The following is a 6360-nucleotide window of genomic DNA, read 5'->3' on the forward strand; positions in this document are numbered from 1 at the left end:
GAGCCCAAAAGATCTGCGATGAAGCGATTTTACGATTTGCTTCACAATATCGCAGATCGCTATATCGCATTATCACAATATTCTACCATTCTATTGCAATATCACTTTTTCGTTTTATCGTAACATCGCAATATCGCAATATCGCAAGAGCGTGGCATATGACAGTTTTCTGTTAATGTACTTTCTGCGAAATGTGATTTTGTGATATGCGCCATCGCATATTGGCGGTTTTGAGGTTTTTCAGCGTAAGTGGTTTTTTGAGGCATGCGATGCGATATATGTTTTTTAATATGTAGTCTCGCATCGTGATCTCGCAATCTTAGAGTTTGGCTTGTAAGGAGGTATCCTATTATCCCTTTTGCGATGCGACATTTCTTAAGGAGTGATTTTATCTTACCTTATCATGAAACTTAAGATTTTTAGATTTTTCAAGGGTATTTTCCTAAGTTTATGAGGTAAGTTTTATTAAAACGGAAATACAAGCACTAATTCATTTTTTTTAATTTTTTGACTAAGGGCCCCCCGCTTATTTAGTATTAGTAATAACACTAAATAAGAAGGGGGGTTGTTGCTAGCCACAACAATTGGCGATTCACTTGGAAGAACCAGTTATCTCTGCTTTTCTTTTGAATTTTATAAACTTCCAAAATAGAAAATTTTCCAGAAAATTGAACTTTATTATAGAAAGATAAAGTACATTATGCTTTTACCTATCAATGATATTTTGTTTCTTTTATTTTCAACTTTGATTATTTACTCCCTCAAGCTAGTCCTTGTATCTACATCAGTCATTACTTGGTTTATAAAGATAAAAACAAAGCCTTCTCTGTAAATCAGTTTTAAATATGCTCATTTGTCGTAGGTAGAGCCTCTGCTGCCAGCAGGCGTTTATAGCCTCAACAGGGTTACCTGTTACCTAGCAATGATCTTGTATCCTCCTTAGAGAAATATATAATTTTCAAAGAGAAATCCATATCCACACTTATTGCTTTCATTTTCTTTTTACCCTTAAAGAACAATGTCTTAGTTTGATAGCCAATTTATGACACAGTCATTCACTTGATTTATAAATTTGCTGAACAAGCTGGCTCGTGATGAGACCCCTTGTCTTTTGATTGCTACAATCTTGAGTCAGTGCCCTGTTGTGGTATACAGTATTGGCAAAGTCAGCAAGCTATAATATCTATGATCATGATAAGTCGGCTCGTGATGAGACCTCTTACTCTTTAAAATAAAGTGTATCCTTGTATTGTTCTCTAAACGTTGTAGTTTCCTAGGTGGGGAGGAAGTCATTGTTTCCTTAAGATAGCTCTAGACGACAATGGTAGAGTTTTTTGGAAAGAGCTTTTCTACAAAGGATCTTCGTTTTGTTATTGATACCTTTCATTGGACTAGTATAAAACAATTTCCCACTAAAGGTCGTTTTTTCATCAAAATTTACAAAGTTGAAACTAGTATCATTTCTAGGCCTAGAGTCTTTAACTGTATCTTTCAATAATAATGATCAATTTTCTAAAATAATTCTATTTATACAAGTGAAAAAACAAAATCTGAAAGAGAATTTGTGTCTTTTTCATAAATCACTAATGTAACCATTTACAACTGGTTTTATTATGGAAATAAAAACTAATCTACAAAATAGAAGAATGATATCCTATGGAAAATATTTCTTGAGGATCTATCCGTTAACAGGTAAAGAATCTCTTTTTCCTGTTAAATCCTGCAACATAAAAGTGGATGGACCTATGACTTCTATGATTTGGAAAGGGCCAAGCCACGGTCGTTGAAATTTTGTATGTTTCCCTTTTTCCTCATGAGCCTTGTCCCATTTTAAAACTAGATCTCCCATCTGAAAGTCTTTTCTAGATATCATGTTTGAATCAAAAGAGGCTTTTACTAATGCTTGATTATGAACGTGAGTTATTTTGGCCTATTCTCGTTGTTCTTCTAACTTAATTATTTCGAGTTGCCTTAGTTGTAAGGAGGAAGTTGGTGCTTCATCAATATATTGAACTAAGGCCGAAGAGGGAATTGCTAAATGAGTCGGAAGAACCACTTCTTTACCATAAACTAAATTGAAGGTGGAAGTGCCGATGGAGGCTTTCTACATTATTCGATCTTCCCATAAAGCATATATTAAAGACTTGTGCCAATTTTTGTGATTTTGGTCAATGGTTTGCTTAATAATTCTGATTAAGTTTTTATTTGTAGATTCAGCTAACCCAATCCCCTGTGGGTAGGAATTGGCAAAGTATTTAAGCTTGAAACCCCTTTTGAGTGCAAATTTAGTCATTGCATTACCAGAAAAATATGATGCATTATCAAACATTAACGCAGAAGGCAACCCAAACCTGGTGATTATGAATTGATCTATGAACTTGATGATATGTTAAGCATTAGCTGTCTTGAGTGGAACTGCTTCTACCCATTTAGTAAAGTAATTTGTTGCTGTAAGGATATATCTATGCTATTTAGAAGAGTGAGGAACGATCTCACCTATTATGTCCAATCCCCATTGATCAAAAGGTTGCTCAATGTTGACTAGTTGTAGTGGCAAGGATGGTTTCTTTTGTCTCCTAGCAGCGGTTTAACAGACTTGACATTTCCTTACGTAGTTATGCGAGTCTTTGAATAATGTGGGCCAGTAATAGCCTACGTGCAAGATTTTATGTGCAGTAGCATCTCCAGCATAGTGTCTGCCTGCTGGCCCATCGTGGAGTCCCTGCAAGACTTTTTCAGCTTCAAATTTCTCAAGACATCTAAGGAGAACAGAATCATAATTTTTTCTAAAAATAACATCATTCAGGAGCTGATATTGTTTGGCTTTCAACCTTAGAGCTCTTTTCTTAGTATGATCGAGGTTTGAAGGAGCATATCCATTCTTTAGATAATAAATGATATCAGCGTATAATGACTCAACATCGTTTAGGCTTACCTCGTACATTTGTATCTCTGCAGATGGAATTTCATACATAAGCGATGCTCCGACCAGCATTTTACAAAAGCCTTGACCTTTTACAATACTTGCTGGTTTGATTTCTACGTCATATTCCTATAAGGCAGTAACCCAATTGGCTCTTTTCTCACCCACATCTTTTTGTACTAAAATATTTCTTACCACTGGAAATGGTACTATGATTTTTGTATGGGTTTTGAGTAGAAAGGGTCTGAAATATTTAATTGCTTTGAAAACAGCATAAGCTTGTTTCTCCACATCTGAATAATTTAACTCAGCCCCCTGTAAATTTGAACTGAAAAAAGAAATTGGGGCTTCTGCCTTTTCTTGATTTGCTTGAGTGAGTATCGCAGCATAGGACCTATCAGAGGCAAATGTATATAAAATAAAAGGATCTGAAAAATTTGGAGTTGCTAAAGATGGAGCATTAACAATTGCTTGTTTGATCAGATTGAATGCCTCATATTCGTCTTGACCCCATTTGAAGTTTGAGTTCTTTTTAATCATTGCTTGTAAAGGAGACACGATTCTTGAAAAATCTGGAACAAATCTCTTTACAAAGTTAATCTGGCCAAGGAAAGATTGCATGGCTTTCTTGTTGTGAGGTAGGGATATTTCAGAAATCTCCTTGATTATGTCAGGATCAATGTGAATTCTAGATTTTGACACTATTAATCCGAGAAGTTTTCCTTCACTTAATGCAAAAAAAGGATTTTTCTGGGTTAAGTGAAATTCCATACTTTTGACAATGTTGGAAGATTTGTTTTAAATCTCTAAGATGGTTGCTTTGTTTCTTGGAATATATAGTTATATCGTCCAAATAGATTACCACTAATTTATTAACTAAACCCTTGAATGCGATGTCCATGGCTCTCTAAAATGTGGCACCAACATTAATCAAACCAAAGGGCGTCTTTTGATATGCGTAGGTGCCCCATTTGGTTCTGAATGTGGTTTTTAATTGATCATCGGGATGTACCAACACTTGATTGTATCCTGAGAATCCATCCAAGAAGGACATTAATTCTGATCCCGCGACTGCCTACAATATTTGCTCCATGGGAGGCAAAGGAAAATTATCCTTTTGGCAGGCTTTGTTAAGATTTCGAAAGTCAATGCAGATTCTGATATCTCCATTTTTCTTTCTAACGGGAACCATATTGGAAACCCATTTGGAATGTTGAACGGGAAAAATTATTTTGGCTTTCAATAACTTATTGAGTTCAGATTTGATCTAGTTTTCTAGATTGGGATGGATTTTTCTCAACTTTTGTTGGACAGGTTTTTCATCGTCTATCATTGGAATAGTATGTTGGATGATGGAAGTGTCATACGTTTTGAGTTCATCGTAGTTCCAAGCAAAGACACTTTTGTACTGTCTCAAAAGACGAATATATGCTAATTTTTCTTCAGGAGCTAGGCCAAGGCCTAGGTTGATATTATGTGGTTTGATATCAGTTCCTAGATTTACTAATTCATAGTTTAAAGTTGAACTTTGGAGTTTTGAATTGGTAGATCTTTCAAACCGATCTTTCAAATCATAAAGGTCTTCTAACTTGACTACTGACTTAGGTATAGCATTGTTAGTGCTATCTTGTTGCAATTGTCGGTCATGTTGGTCTTCGTCAATTATTTGATTGATGTAGGATCCTTCAGATGTGAGGAAACTCACGATATCAGGATCGTCGTTGAAAATCCTCCAATTAGTAATGTTATCAGAATAGAGGGTCTAAAGATTAATTCGATTGAAAATCTATCAGGGCTAAAATCTTCTAAAGGAATGAGTTTGGAAGCTACGTTAGCTAAGAGGTCTGCACTAGCATTCTAGAGTCTGGGAATTGATGAAATATTAAATGCTATAGAGTGTTCAGTGAGGTCTTGAACTAAATATTGGTAATGTTTTAAATGACCTGATAAACAATGTATAGTATTACATACTTGTCTGATTACAATTTCAGAATCTCCAAAAACATGAAGGTATTTGATGTCTAATCCGATTGCTTTGTATAACCCTTCGATTAAAGCCTCGTATTCTGCGGTATTGTTGGTGCAATCAAATTCGAGCCTACAGGTTAGCATAGTTTTATTTCCTTCTGGACTAATTAACATGCATCCTGCTCCTGCTCCTTCGTTAGATTTAGAACCGTCAAAAAATAATTTCCAAAATAAAGATTTATTTACAGGACTATCTATAAAATTAATACATTTAGAACTATCCGTTTGAGAAAAAATTTCTACTTGAGATAAAACAGAATGTTCTAAGTAAGGTGAAATATGAGCACTAAAATTTCCTAGGAAAGAATCTACTGAGTAGTTGCCAATAATATTATTGTTGTATGCTACCGTACATTCTCCCCCTCCAGTTCTGTTACTATGTATTTCTGATGTCTTTCTCATTCAACTTTTATTTGATTTGGTTTACCATTGTAAGGGAGCCACATGTGCGACCAGTCAGTTGCAAAGTATCCATGAAGTTTTTCTGACCAATCTCTGCTAAGAATTAAGCCATAAAATTCCGGAATATCAGCAACTAAAATGTCGATAACTTGACATACCTTTGGGTTGGATGACAACCTTATGGTAACCTGATTTAATTCGCCAATCACTTCGACTTGTGATCGATCTAGCTGAACTATGCGCACAGCGGATTTTTGCGGTTGAACGTTCAACTTTGCACATATTGACTTTGGTAAAATATTCGATGAAGCTCCCGAATCCACTAAGCAATTATGCACATTTTTATTGAAAATTTCATAAGTAAGAAGAAATGGGGGAGTATGAGATCTCGACCTTCCTCCAATTAAAGCGATATCGTTTGGATCAACCTTATTAATCACATTAGTTGGAGGTCTTCCCATGTCATGGGAAGCTTGAGAAATTATAGCGGCGGGCAAAGGTGCAACTGGTACAGCATGTAATTCTTTCAAAAGTATCTTTTGTTGGTGTTTTAACTTGCTCAATTCATAAAAAGTGATGTTGGCCCTAGTCTTTTTCATGTCTTCTATGATATTATACTCCATTTCATCCGAAATGATTAGCGTTTTAGATGGAGTTGATGAATCTGTTTGGACTGGGCTGGTTTGAGTCGCTTTGGATGTCGTTTTCTTGGCTGCGACTTTATCCTTAGTCATCAAGCTTGCGCTCTTTGGCTTAGGGGTAGGTTGAGGAGGATCAAGTTGATTTCTACTTCGAGTACTAACCGGGGATGCCTCTTGATCCTCTTCATCTAGGAGGATGAAATCCCACATACCTTGTAACTCTACAACTTCTTCTTCATCGGTATGCTCTTCAGTAGCAATTTCCTCTTCTTCTTCTTTGGATTCAGCACTTGTAATAGCATTAGGGGGTTTTGAATCCGTCGAAGGGTTTCTTTGAAAAGGTTTGTAGGGCTTTTTAGAAGAAGT

The sequence above is a fragment of the Pinus tabuliformis genome, chromosome 1_2 (genome assembly GCF_031772625.1).
Source record: "Pinus tabuliformis cultivar Carrire ecotype Pingquan chromosome 1_2, CPIR1, whole genome shotgun sequence".
NCBI lineage: Eukaryota > Viridiplantae > Streptophyta > Pinopsida > Pinales > Pinaceae > Pinus > Pinus tabuliformis.